We start from the raw sequence: 15,456 nt of genomic DNA, 5'->3' as shown, positions 1-15,456 counted from the left end.
GCCGGGGATTTTTTAAAAAAACTACATGTTTATCAAAGGGTTCTCCAGGCTTTCTTCAGCATGGCTGACATCTCTCTTCTGACTGCCACCTCCCATAGGATGTTTCAATGGCTTCTAATTATAGTCTTTTTTAAAAGCAGTGTTATTTCTATATAGTTTGAGTTCATAAGTAAAAGGGGAAACAGGGCACTAGAGCAAGCACAGGAGAAAGCAAAGGCGGAGGAGATGAATGCAGATTTGTGAGCACTGTGCAAATAGCCCCGCTTCCCAATGTAGTGGCCAACCACCTTTTCGGGCTACTCAAGCTGAAGGCACAACAGTTAATTCCCCAAATCTCACAATACTGGAACTTCGGGATATTTCGCAAAACTGGTAGGAGAACAAGTTAAAACTAATAAAGTACTCTTAAAAAAACAAAACAAAACAAAACAAACAAAATAAACTAGTTAACTTCTGGAGCTTTGTGCTGCAGGAGGTTGTGAATGCAGATGGCACCAGCACATACAAACAGGAATTCTACAAATTCACAGACAACAGATCAATAAATGGATATGCAGATGGTTGTACACCCTAACATCCTTCATACAAGGATCCTGGGGAGCTGGACAAGAGCAAGTGGCCAAACCCGCCCATTCTTCCTAAAAAGCAGCTTTGTTCAGAGACAGAACGCCAACCCGGATAGCCCTGGCCTCAGCCACAGCGTGGCACGTCTTAGGAACTAATACTACACATGCACGCAAAGACCCAAAACATTTTCTTTTCAGTTCAGTATGGATTTCTGCTCAGACATAAGTAAATCAACATTCAAATATCATATCTGAAAACTTCCTTGGGTTTTTTTTTGTGCTTAGACAAAATATTCCACCTTCACGGTTGTTACTTAAATCGGTTCACCACTCCACAGTAAAATATAACTGCGGTAATAAACTAATACCAAATTAGTATTTAGGGCTAAGGAATATTTGACTCATTTAGAACGAAATGGTTATAACAGAAGTGATAAAAGATAGATACCAAACACATTTACTTTTATCACAACCGCTGGGACGATACATCCCCATTTAAAAGCATGCAGAAAATTTAAATTTTATTCTTTCCCTTTGATGAACAAAGTGCAAAACGATGCCCAGACTGTTAAATATAAAGTAACAGAATCGCTCCCACTGTCACACCAAGGCAGCTTTGTCACCTGAGCAATCTCTGGCTTCTTTGCAGTACTAAACACTGGGCAGTATGGCTATGCCCAGGGAAAACAGATAAAGCTTTATCAAAACCAGATAAAACCACTAGCAATCAGTATGGCTTCAGAAGCAGCATCGAACAATTCCCTGTTTGCCAGACCACCAGGTAAATGCTGCAAGAAAAAAAAAAAAAATGGTACCTGAAATCATAAAATGAAATTGTTCTTGGGATCATGATCAGCAAACACCAGAACCAATACTTCTGCAGTTGCTTGTAGATATGATAAAAAGCTAAGTATGGGTATTCAGGTGTCAGGATGCTTTCCTGAAATTCTAACCAGTTCCAACAAAGGCGTACGCTCCACTCTCATATTTGCCTAGAGGTTGAAACAGGCATGGTAATATCCACTTTTCAGCCCAAATACTACTTTAAGACTCCTATACACTGTTTAACAGTTCCCATATTTTACCTCGAGCGTGTCAATGTTTCTGTGGTAAGTTGGGATTTGTTCCTCGCTCTTTCTCTGCAGACATACACGACATGTGCATGTGCAGATGATACAATTTAAAGAATGCAGGAACCCTTCCTGATGGGATGAATAGATTTAACAGCAGCAAAAACATTACTGCAAGTAAGATTCTTCATTTTTATACACTACTGTGTATTTTTTATGATTCGTGTCTAAGATCCTGTTAAATATTTAAACAACAATACAACATCAGTAAGTAAACTCTTTAAATCAAGCATCCTCTATACTGTATAGTGGGAACAGATGTGCTCTTATTAAGGCTATATTGTAACTCAACAATAATTTGTCAAATTTGACATATTGTTAAATTATGTGCACCTGCCAGAACTGTAGTTGCAATTACAAACGATATCTATACCACTTTCACTTTAAATGCCTAAACAACTTATGTAGATGCGAGTACAATGTATGGAAAAATTGTAATTTCCTAAATGTCATCACCAAACAACACCTAATGTCTCACAATTTCTTTTTATGTATATTTTATTATAGCGCCCAACTGTTTCAACACTCCAGTGGCTGGACTTTAATGTGGTTCAAGCAGCCCCAAGTAACATCACCAAATGTTTAACATCTGTGAAAGTTGGACCAACAAATGCTCACATTTTCAGGAGGTCATACTGGCCAGCTTTCATTAACAATTACTTTAAACTTCAGTTTTCTTTATAGCTTTTTAATTCAGGAAGGACACGTAAAGTTCACCTTAGTTAAACTGTTAAGTTTATTCCAAACTCATATAATTTTAATCTTTAGAATATTTATAAACTTTTTAAAGTTTCATTTCTTTCTCCCAGTATTTGGGTCTTGTTTAATTCACCCATTCCTTTAACACAGGGAAAGACTTCTAATTAGGACTTGTGAGTGCAGCATATTTCCAGAACAGGGTCAGAATCTCCCAGCTCTTATTTCCTTTCATTTTCCTACTTCCTCCACTCCACCCCACCCCATCTACAATATTCACACCAGATTTACAATTAATTTGCGAAACTCCTTGATGTCCTGGATATTTCTTATGGCTGCAAAAATCAAACCTCCTTCCCCTTCCCTCAGCACATCAGCTTCACGTGAGTTGCTTTAGTCTCTCTGTTTTGGAAGGAGATATTGGAAATAACTTCTAGGAGACATGCTCTTTAGGATCATTTACAGGTTTTAACAATATTGCTGTCTCTTATTCCTTTCTCCATCAGGAATACTTGGTTTTCACTGCATTATAAGTCTAGATATTCCACTGCGTGTCATCTTAATAGGCTGTAGCTATACACTCCTACCTCAGAGCTCTGATGGGGAGAGGTGGGGGCCAATCTCTCTGTCCCACACCTACACGTTGTACAGAGATCCCACCCCACGGATTCTCCAGTGCTGCAGCCACCCTCTCTGATCAACAATAGCTTTGACCTGGTGCGCTTTGGGGAGAATTTGGGAGCGGGCTGCTCCCAACCCACTCAGCCATGCCAGGGAGACTCAGCCCCTCTCCCTCACATTTAAGGATTACAACGTACAGGCTGTTACGAGCCTCAGCTTTGTTCCAGGACCTTGGACCCTGCACATCCAGATGGGAACCAACATCTAACATGCAGGTTGTTAGCGGCTGCTTTGGTGTTTTGCCCTTTTATTATTTACAAAGAGCGCTGATGCAGATACATTGGAAGGGAAGGTGAATAGAAAGCTCATTCTAAAGAGCATAAAAGTATTTCATTTTATTTTGGAAATGTTTGCATTATGTATGGGCTTACATGGAGGGCTTTATAGACTCTTTTAAATGATTTACCGTTAAGGTACATATTGATTATAATCTCCAGTTATTTAAAAGGAGACCTGTTTACCCTGCAGCACTTAATACATTGCGACATGTTTCAACTTAACAGTGACACTGGTAAACAAAAGTTACTGATCTACCTAGTGAGTTATAAAACTTGTAACACGCTGTAAACAGCTCTGTCATTTTATTTAGCATATTGCATTGCACGAGCTGCTTTATTTACCTAGCGGTAAATCTTTATGTATCAAAAATGCTACAGAAGGCACAACAAATAAATTACAAACAGACACTAACATCTGACTAGTTAATCAAACAAATAGGACATGTAACAAAGAGAAAAGCTATAAATATTGACAACAAGCTGCTTCAGTCACAAAAACATTCAATACTTCAGTTCTCAAGTGTGAGTTTTATATCAGTCCCCTGGAAACAGTTTGTATCCTCCAATAAATTTTTACAGTTGATTCACCTGCCTGATACCCTTCAGCCATTTCCTTCAGAAGCTGTCAAACCCGCCAACAATAATATATGGCCCAACCAACAAGAACAGCTGTAGCCATTCTCTCTTCTGGTTCCCGCACCCTGTTCTGCATAAAATAATACATCAAGATTAATTGATTTCCCGTCAGTCTCACAGAACAGAAAATTAATTTTCATGTAGCTATTTTCCCCAGCATATGAATTTCGAACATGGCAAGTAATTTAAGTTTTTAATTATTCATAAGCAGAAGAAAAAAAAAGAAGGGGGGGGGGAGATAAAAATCACAACACATGATAAAGTGAGCCCCTGAAAGCCCCAAGGCCATGGCCTGGACCTTGATTTGTGCTGAGACAACAATAGCATTCACTAATGCCTATATAAATAATATATGTATTAACATACATCTTAGTACAACACCAATTTCTCTCACTCTGACCCAAGACTACCAGGTCATCCAGCAGCAGTTTGTCACAGTCCGTACAGCAGGCTACATGTGACACGCTACAGGAAAAACATATAACACGTCAGCCATACCGGATTGACCCCGATTGCCTCTGGAACGTGAATGCACCTATAAGGTAATGGGAAGGTAACGGGCAGTGTCTCAGAAGAAGAGTAAAACTTACTAATCGCCAGAGTGTCATATCTCAGCAAACCTTCTCTTTGTGGGTGACATTGACTTGTGCAAGGAAAATTGCTAATGGAAAATTAAACAGAATAATCCGTCTTGCTCAAGTTAAATCTCTTCCAGATGATTGCTGAAGCCTTAAAGAAAAACACTCAACACATAGTGAGATGGTACAAAGAAGGTGCATTTAAGAAAATCTCGTCTGCTAAGGTTCAGATTTTTGTAAACACGCATCCTCACAACTTGCAGAGTAGAAATAATGACCTTTAAGTGGGGCCAAGATTGTACAGGTAAATAAGTAGAATTCAAAGCATTCGTTATAATAATTCATAATGAAGTACAAACCACTCATTTATTTAGCACAACACACGATCAATACTGTTAGGATTGGGTTTTTTAGTTAAAAAAAACAACAAACCACAACCAACCTGCACTACACCGTGCTCATACACAGCTTGGGGCTGAGGGCAAAACACAGGGTGAAAACGTACCCATAAACTCAAGAGGAGCATGCGAATGCTGAAGGCATATCACTGAAAAATATTAAGCAACAGGTTTGCTTTTGAGTGCTCTTTCCATTCTTGAAAAGTTTTGGGAAGCTTCATTTTGTTAAACCTCGCTAAAAAACCCAAACTGTTTGATAAGGTGTGTCATGAAGTTACTCTGTAGGAAATTCTCCTAGTGTTACCTGTGGCACTAGATAAATTCACAACAATGGGAGTCTAGGGAAGATCAGCAAGACGACGAAAGCAGGAAGCATTATGACGAAACGTTAACCAACAAACAGAAAGAAGTATAACAATTGCCACAAATGTAGTACAAATGCTCGAGTATAATGAGAGCCTCCGTACCGCATAGCGAACCACGTAGGGGCATGCCTGGGCACTGGTGCATGCTGTCAGCACTGGACGTAAGAGTCTTCCAGTATTTCCATCATTAAACTATTTCCACTGTTTTGTTTTTTATTCAAAGGCTCCCGAATTTCCTATTCGGAGAAGGCTGAAAAAAGAAGGGTTTTAAACCAGAATTCAGCGGAACTACGTTAAGTCTTTTAAACCAAGTTTTTAACAAGAATCCTGGGTTCTGCTTTGATTAATACGAAAGAGGTTTTCAAAACAGGAATCCAAGCTCAGCATCTTCCCAATATATGTGCCATAAAACTTTGTTTTGCATGGCCAGGGTGGGAAGACTTTTTTTGTTTGTTTTTTTTTTTTTTCCCCGAAAGCAGTGATGTGGATTAAAGACCTTTATCTTATGTATGTTCAGCCTTTTAAATATATGGATACCTAATAACAAAATTATCAGCAAACAAGATCAAAACCTGTATGCCATGCATTTTCCCTGTGAATTGCATTTGTTAACATCCTGACATACATGAAAATAAAATAAAGATCACATTCACCTCCAAAACATATAGAAGTTTACATTGCAAATTACTAAATTATTCAGAACTAGAGCTCATCTTTATTGTCACATTTGAAAATACTTACATAGAGCTTTAACGACTAATTCAGGAAAAAAATTGGTGTCTAATTTAAGAGAGGGAGACGGGAAGAAATAGCTTTTGATGGATTTGGGGATTGTTATTTCTTTTTCGTATCACAAAGCAGTTAAAAGAAATAGTGCATTATACTTAGTAATATCAGCTATTCAACGGCTATCTGCCTGAACAGTTATTCATGCCAAATTTATCCATAGGTTTCCTTCTAATATTTACTTGGTTTTCCTACCCTTTCCATTAAGAAAATATTGAGAACACAACGAGCTCATTATGTTCACTGTAAAAATATAATTTTGCAATCCTGTAAATGAAATAAACTAAAAAAAATATCACAACAAACCCACACGCAACCAAAAACCCACAACCAAAAAAACCCCACACTTCACCAAGCTGATACTGCGGCTACAGATACTGTCCCTGGCATAGCTTAAAGGTCTTTGTTTCTAAATTCAATTGAGTGTTTCTATTTCTATGTCTAGCAAGAGGTTCTAATTATTGTTAGAAGCCTAATTAGCATTTAGTATTACATTACAACAACTGCAGAAAATTGTACCCGTTCTCCAATAAACAGTATTCACAGTGTGCAATCAAGCTGCTGTACGATGCAATGAGAATTAATAGCACTGCACGACAATGGTAAATCCTACAACTCCCGCTGTGTGTGTTTAATAATTTTTCACTCCTTCCAGATTGTTCCCATCAAGCACAATTCCCAAGATCCTAATCAGCTTTCCTCCCCATCAATACTACACAGAGATCTGAGCACTGAAAATTATCTGCAATTTCAAAAAGTGCTTTGTTGCATTATTAGGCCACTGACCTAAGAGGTAATGGGTAAATAGTTTCTGAAAAATGTCCAAAGCACAACATAAATTAAAGCTTATAGTCTTGCCTGCTGTTCTTACCAGGGCTCTAACTGCAAACTCTAACAGTTTTTACACAAAATCCTTAACTACCATATTATTATTATTTTTTACACAAAAATTAGTACAAAGATGACAACGTTTATATTTCAATTACTTTTTTATTGTATTTTACACAAATACTACAAGTTGGAGAGCCATAAGCACCTTTTGAATGTATTGCATATATACTTATGCACACACAGAGCAATCTGAGAGCAACCACCACAGGTTTGTCCATGTCCATGCATGCAGAAAATGCGAGCCACTTCTGGAAAGAGGTGCACGTGCATAACCACACATGCAGAAGTTGAATCAGTGTTTCAAGTTTTCTGCTTTAACTGAAGCAAGAAAAAAAAAATCCTATTCAGAGTGCTATGTCAAGATGGTCAGGTAAATTCAAGATTCACCGCGTTTCCTCACAACATGTATTTCATACATTTCTCTGACAATGAAAAGTCACTTATTAGAGAAACGGTGGCATTAGGGGGGCAACTTATTGCCACAGGGAAGACGCCTGACGCCTCACTGATACATTGGCAAGGTGCTTCCTCCACGTGCCCCGGTAAACGGCCTCCCCTCCTGCCCAGCACTGCAGCCGCACCAGTGGCGGGGCGCAAAGGAGCCAGAACCGTGACCCTAGGTCCATGTGCTGGTAACCATGCACCAACCGGCATTTGAATATTATGAAGGGAGTTGTAAGTTTGGCAAAGCACTCCCTCTGGCTTTGTCACAGTAATTTGTTTCAGTTAATGGAGTTTCAGCCTTTCCCCATAATCACTATCCCTTATTATGGAAATCTTATCTGTATAATAAACTCATCTTCTCACAGGGGACTTCTCCCTTCATTTCACAGTTTGTCAGTGCCAGTACCATTTAAGTTTTACCTGGTAGTCAGGAAGTAATTTTATTTTTACCTTGTTATCACGAAATATAAACCACTGTGGTATTAATTACCAATTACCACTACCTCTGACAAAACACAGCATTATTATTTATCTTCAAAACAAAAAGAGGATTTGTTCATTAATTCCCATAACAAAAAAAAAATCAGGATATGTGCAAAATTCTTCAGCGGTAATTTGCATCTGTTTTTGATGAGCTGATTATGCACTTGAGGATCACACTTGGAAAAAACCCACGTTATTACATATCTGGACACTGTGACAAGGACATGGCAGGGAGGGGAAGGGAGAGCTTGAGACAGAAAGCCAGAATTTGGGCATGAGGGAAAAAGGGAGAACAAGTTACAGATAGCTCCATCCACACTGAGATGTTGGTAGCCTTCAGAGAAAAAAAGAATGATTCTCACAGAAAGTCTGACCTATGCCAGTTGAATGGGAGATGCCTCAAATAGCAGCAAGGAATTCCATGGGTTTTGGTTGGGCAGAGCCAAATATGAAACATAAGAGCGGGCTAGCGCCGAGCCCTTTGTCCCCAGCAGGCAGCGTTAATAAGCACAGACTCAAAGAACTGTGAAGGCAGCTCTTCCTTCTCAAGAGACCTACTTCAGAAACGTGGACTTTTCAGTCCAGGCTGTTTCCCTGAACACTTCTGAAACAGCCTACTTCTTTAAAATTAATTCTGTGTATCCACAGAACAGAACACCATTTCCATACTCTTAAGTCGAAGGCACGAGAGCAGCTTGACTGTGTAAGGGGGCCGGGGGGGGAGGGGGGGGCGGGCGGGGGGCGGGAAGAAAAGAGGTTCCAAATACAAATTCCTCACGTGACATGTGGTACTTGGCGGCCTTCACTTTGACTGTCACAGAAGATGTCATGCTGTTAGTGCGACTGCTGCAATTAAAATGGCACGATGACTTTATACAGTATAACGCAACTGTCGCCCTTGCCACACAGCTAATGATCGTTTGCTCTTCAGGACTTTCTCTCTGTTTGTCCCTCTTCAGGAAGCGCATAAATCAAACAAATTTACACCTCACTAAACCGAAAGCCACACAACTAATTTTATTATTAGCTGTGGATACAAAACCTGCAACAGCCAGATGAGAACACCGGTGCAATTTTTATTCTGCGCTGACACTTGTCTCCATGGAAGCCGTAACACGCTGTTGTATTGGTGACTTTGAACTCGCTTCTTGGCCGTCACTTTGTGTGACTGTTGATGAGCTCTCCAGGCAGCTTTGTCCATTACTTCTTATGGGTTTCTTTTCCCTGAACATTCAAAACCTGCCTGTCACTCAGTGTTAACTCTTTTCTGTATACTGTCCTCTTTCTTTTTTGGCCTTTAAGTTGGTGCATTATCCCCAGTTTTGAAGTTTTGATATACAAGCAGGGATGCCTGATGCATTTCATTTAAAAATATGAACCCAATAGGCTTAATCCAGAATCTCTGGCTCTGAACTGGGTTACCATATGTTGTATTTGATTTGTATTTCTATCAGTATCAAGCCAAGCATCCTTATACACACCAGCTATGAACATGATTTATAGCAAGTCATTCAAGGCAAAGCCTATAGCTTCCCTTCACAATTTGACGTTATCAGATTACTTCAGAAGCTGGCAGCAGCTACCATAAGTAACAAGCTGTCACTGTAAATAAATCACTCCTCCAGAAATAACAGTTAAAAATATAGATTAGCATGAACAGAGGTCAGTATTTTAGGCTCGGATTTTGTTTCCCCTCTCAGCCAAGTCACAAATCAACCTTTTATCTGACCAAAAGGAAAACCAAAAATAAGCACAAAACTTTTCATTTGTATCCCAGACAGAAATTAAAACAAAAAGCAAAAACAAAAATAAAAAAGGTAGGCACCATGCCTTTGAGAAGCCCAGCTCACCAGTTTAACCACACGAGGATATAGTCTTATGGTTGGTTTATATATGGCTTAGAAACAGCCATAATAAAAAAGGAGCAGCCAACAGTGTGAACAAGTTAAATGTGGTCATTAGGCTTACCTCTCCAGTTTCCAAGTATTCTTAATAAAACCATTACGTGGCACTCAATATATGTTTTGGGAATGACTGGCCTCACACTTCCATTTTCTATACAGCTATCCCTACTCGGATAGCGTTCTTATTCCCAGGGCTACTGCATTCTGCTAACGTCAAACTCTACGAAGAGGTACATGGAAAGGCCAACCACAGAAGCACCAACACGCCCCGCTCTGAGAACCTTAGCTTGTGACATGGAAGTCCCATCAGAGCAGACTGAAAACTAGTACATACACACAACCTCCCCCCTTCCCCTTGTCCCCGAAAAAAAAAAGTTCTTAATTCACCTGCTTCAGTGTTTTTTTCTTAAGAACCAAAGCTTAAAATTTAAAGAAACTCAAATTACAGCCTTAATATTAGATTGAACTTTAACAGATCTAAAATTTAAGCAACTCAATTCCTACTATCAAGTCAAACAAGGAGAGGAAACCACTAGCTTAGCACCTGGAAGTAGAACTTGGTAGAAAGCCCAAACAGCTTTTGATAGACTTTTACACAACAGCAGAAATACTTTCTTCTATTTGACATTACCTAAGAAGTTATATTGAGCACCTTCTGATCAATAAGCAGCTCAAACTTGAGCGTGAATCAATGGCAACTGGAAAAGCAGTCTAATTTCTCTCTTTCATTTCACCAACAAATGAAATCTGAAATGGTGAGACCAAACAGATCTACAGTTTGAAGCAACAGTGACCAAAAAATACTAGATGCAGTTCACCACTACAGGTAACATTACTTGTCTGAGACTGGTTTTGGGGGGTGGTTTTTTTTTGTGGTTCACACACATACACAAAAAGGTGTGCTGACATAATTCAATAAACTTACCTTTATTTGTTACATATCTAGCATTTTCAGGTAGTTTTATTTAACAAACAAGCACACAAATAAAAATGTAGCTTTTATAGACATCAATACAAATCCAACTAGTTTTAACTATAATAAGTAAGAACCTCATGTAGAAAATAAGAAATAAGTCATTTCACATGTCTTCACACTTAGAAAAAAAAAAAGGTTGAAGCTATCTGGTTGCTTGAATAAATGTAAATATAATACACATCCCCCTGGTTAACACAAAAAAAATAAAAAATTAACTAGCAACAGTACTATAAGGACAGGACTTCGCTCCTAACTAGGATATTTTTACCACCACTTACGAGAACCTAGTTTTTTTCTTGGAGAAAAGCAAATAAAAACGCTAATGGAGAATAATGTCAATTTCAGAACTGTAATTAAAGGCACATGCTGATTAAATTACCCTAAAACATTTTGGGGCTTACCAGGAGTCACATTTAGTAGTCTTACCACAATTTCATTCAATGAAAGTATTGTTCAGTTACACTTATAGTTGTGGTCATCTTCCACAATCAGCAATCCTACGACCATTGAGATGTCCTCTATCTTTCATGTCAATCGTATTAGATCTGACCAACCCATTTATTTTGCTTTTTGCAGTTTGACACTTGAGAAGTAATACTCTCACATTTCATCATTACAAAGGATTCCATGCATTCATCTCCGGAGAGAAAATAAGGATCTGAAATTCTAGAACACAGATTTGTTCATTAAAATATTCACAATGGTTTTGATAATGTGACACTATCAGCTAGAAAATGTTTGGATTTGGAAAAAAATAATCTCGTTTAATTATACTGCTTTACACTACCCATCTGAGTATTTTTCAAAGTCAATACAGTACAAACATGAAAGAAACTAACTGTGAAAAGTATCTCTCCTACAGTTTACCACTCTTTGATATGTAAATAGATCACTGCAATCCATTTTTATACTTTTTTGTCTGCTGTTATGCTGAAAAAGCATTTTTTCCTATAAAAGAGTATACTACATTTATTAGCACACATATGTACAGACGTATGCCCCAAATAATGTGTGTGAACATAGCTGAAGAGAGGAAAAGATGAAATTAATATATCATGCCTTCAAATGTAACTGAAACACAAAGCCTTTGAAACACATTTAAGTTTACATTTTGCGTGCTGTGTTTATGTGTGGCTAACACAAGCATACATGCAAATCTGAAAAGGGAAAAATGATTGGGGGAGAGGGGGAAGCTATAATTAACCAACAACATTAAATGAAGGTTTCTAGATATCAGCACCTGCGAGAGATGGATCCCATGCAGGTCCAGTGTACAAGACCAAGTGTGGACAGATGCATTTGGATTTTCTAGACTTCAGTTGGAGGCTCTGCTCCTAAATAAACAAAGCATCTGAGTTTCTTCCAGCTCTCATAAGAGGAACATCAGCATCGAGATCGCTATGTGAATACTAGCAATGATGCCTGCGCTACAACCCAAGGGCCCAAACCAAATTAAGCAAATTGATTCATTATGCATTCTAGTCTATGACTTTCACGGTGAACTTTAAAAGGCAAAAGTTGTCAATTAGCACACAAGGGAGTACATGTACCTCTGTGGAGACAAGTAATAGGGGGGAAAAAGTCTTCAAATACTTTGCTACAAAATTTTTTAAAAAAGTAATCCAGAGTCATTCTGTGTTTCACAAATAAGGAAAAAATATTTGTGCAGTACAGGCAAGAACAGATATCTCACAAGGGTCCAGTGAACAGCTCCCGCAAAGCACACAGCAGCTAGAACGTGAATGCTCCGTTCCAATACACAGCCAGAGAATTTGCTTATTCGGTCAACAACTTTGCTGCAAATGCTATAGTATGTTTGGCAAAGGATGATTAAGTTATTTGATTTTGCACTTGTAATCTACTTCTGAAATGTTGTAGCCACCCCCCCTCCCCTTTTTCAAAACCCATTATCTCTACCACAGGCCACCTCCTCTCTCGGCAAGGGCCCTAGTCATGAGAAATTATTCTGTTACCTTGTGCCCACAAGAAATCGCAGGGCCTGGTGTTAGAGCTATCCAGGCATAACAAGTGATTTCCCAGCATGCTCACTGATTAGCCACCTTCCATAACCATAAAGTCAACAATAATCTACCTACATGCCCTTTCTGCAGGTGGTTGACCTATAAATGTTAAGTAAGTCAGTGGCAGCTCAGCCTAAATTACTTGGAAAGCATTATGCATAAACATTAATGCTGCAGCATGTCCTTAACTATACAACTGGGACTCTATAGTCTGCAAAATAATGTTACTTGATATGATATTTTTTTCCTCTGTAAAAGCCTTTTCTTATTATAAAACTACCCAATGCCCCTCCTACCTGATGTTTCATATTTTCCTTCAAGTCTTTCCCATAAAAATTAAAAGCAACTTCCTCCAGTTTGGGGCAGATTCCTCCTCTAGACCAGGGACCCAACACGCTGACATGACTGATATCAAACACCCGAGTACTCTGCACACTGAAACTGAAAGGGAATATTTACCACAAAGCAACCAGTACTTTTCTCTGGGTAAAAAATTATTTTCCCTCATTCCTATTGTTTTATTTTAACCAGGGATCCTTAAAAAAAAAAAAAAAAAAAAAATCTATTGGAAGATTACTGTCATTTTTATTTGCATTACCAAGACACTTGCTGTTTGCTAGTTAACTCTGTACCACATCACAGACAAAATAATTCTTTACCCTGTAAACAAAGACTTTGGAGTCTTTCATCATGGGGCAGATCCCGCATCAAACAGACCCTGGCCTGAATGGAAGGGCAGGAGCGTCCTCGCTGGAGCTGCACAGGTTTGGGGTTCCTTGGTGCTCTCCACTACAGCCTCAGCTCACACATCTATGCATTTCTTGTGAGCATGAGATCAAAGTCAGTAGAGGATTAGGCTAGTGATGCAGACAACTTCATTTTACACACACTCATGTACTCCTTTAAGGAGGAAAAATAACTAATATCATCTGCTCTGCCAGGCATATTTTCAGTGAAGGGGGGCTTATGCATCTTTTTTTCTTGAGAACAAAATTTACTCATACGCCTCATTAGCGTGTTTTGCCCAACACTGTATTTAATCAAGATAGTTTTATTCTTTCTTACAACTGTTGGATTGCAGTCAGGACCATGGGATACCAAAGACTGAATTTGCCTAAAACGCATATTTTATTTTAAGAATATTTCAATCAGCTTTTATGAAAATGATCAGCTCTTTATACGTGTCGACCTTTCTACCGAACCCCACTTTTCTGTGAAAGATTTTCTAATAGAATGTATTTTGTAAATTCACCTGACTTCCTCCACTGCCTGAAAGATTTAGGGGTTAGTACTTAAAAAAACAAAGGGAAAAAAAACAACAACCCACAAAACCTCACACACCAAGGGAACCACACTATCAAATAAAACGTTATAATATGCACCATAAAAGCAGTGTAGGAGTAACAGTGGCTGCTACGTTCAAGTGGCAGTACTGAAGAGCACAGAGCCTGTGATTTCGTGCAGTGCCCTGTGACTGGAATGATAACAATCCACATTCCCTGTGCAGTCACTCAAACCCTTCCCTTTGGGTATTGCAGCACTGAACACTCTTTGCTATTAACTACAAGCAAGGGGAAAAGAGTGTGTCACCTTCTTGGAAACTCCGAAATGCACAATCGTCTGACACTGTTCCAAAAATCAAAATCAAAGACTCATCAATTCTTTCAGTTGCTTTCCAGGATTAATTCCTTCACAGAAAATGCTGAGGAGATAAACATCCAGCAGATTTGGTAAGCAACGTAAGACATACGATTTTGTCGGCACAGAGTTCAATGGCTATACTCTTCCAGTAGTTTAATTAGGAGCAGTCCTAGAACTCAGTGTGCAAGTACAAATCCTGTCGAATTAGTTTCCAGAATTGTCTCCAGGTGGTGGAGGTAGATGCATTGGTATATTTTACTTTGAGGATGACAAAGGGCGAAAATCAGTTTGTGGACTTGAGCAAATATTTCTCTAGAGCAGCTCACGCAGACAGTTGGTATTTTACAATAAGGTTAACTTCAGTGATACAAAGTACCGACACAACCCTTCTCTCCTCAGCTTAAACATTGGTTGGGTACTCTTCTGCAGTCACAATGTGGTGTTTTTTTTCTCCCTCATTTTGCCACCAGAAAAAAAAATAATCTCAGCTACTTGCACCTATTAGTAAAATATTTGGAATGCCTCAAGGACATTACAATAGCCAGTCTCAAGAGGGCAAATAGGAGGTAGCAAGAGTGCAACTCCGCTTAGAGATTAACCAAAAGCGGATTCGTATTGGCTTCTTCACATGTTTTTTAGGACAGCTCAGCCAAGCCAATTATGTTATATTTTAGGGAAATGGACAAAAATGACTGCATTGTATTGATATTGGTCTCTAAGTTGCAGAGCGACCATTTTGCTCACCAGTACAGCAGCCAAGCAGGAGTCCGTGCCCCACCACCTCAGGCTGCACGCTTATCGGGGACATCCACACCACTGGTATAGCCCATGTCTGGGCGATCCTTCCTGCTGCGAGGCACGGTTCACAAATCCTAACCATTCTAAAATGCTACCTAATATAAATTGTGATGCACAGGCATTTTCCAGTGCTTCTACCTCAACAGGGATAATCCACTTCTGCAACGGTATAAAGCTCACGTGC

At 39.0% G+C, this 15,456-nt stretch overlaps 1 protein-coding gene across 1 annotated transcript in view; it reads right to left on the bottom strand.

Moving 5' to 3' along the window:
* LRMDA (leucine rich melanocyte differentiation associated) overlaps nucleotides 1–15,456 on the bottom strand; it is a 680,164-nt gene that overhangs the window by 489,311 nt on the left and 175,397 nt on the right. The gene's annotated exons all lie outside the window — the stretch shown is intronic.

Source organism: Falco rusticolus, chromosome 9 (assembly GCF_015220075.1).
Source record: "Falco rusticolus isolate bFalRus1 chromosome 9, bFalRus1.pri, whole genome shotgun sequence".
Lineage (NCBI taxonomy): Eukaryota > Metazoa > Chordata > Aves > Falconiformes > Falconidae > Falco > Falco rusticolus.
This window is presented reverse-complemented; position numbering and strand designations above follow the sequence as displayed.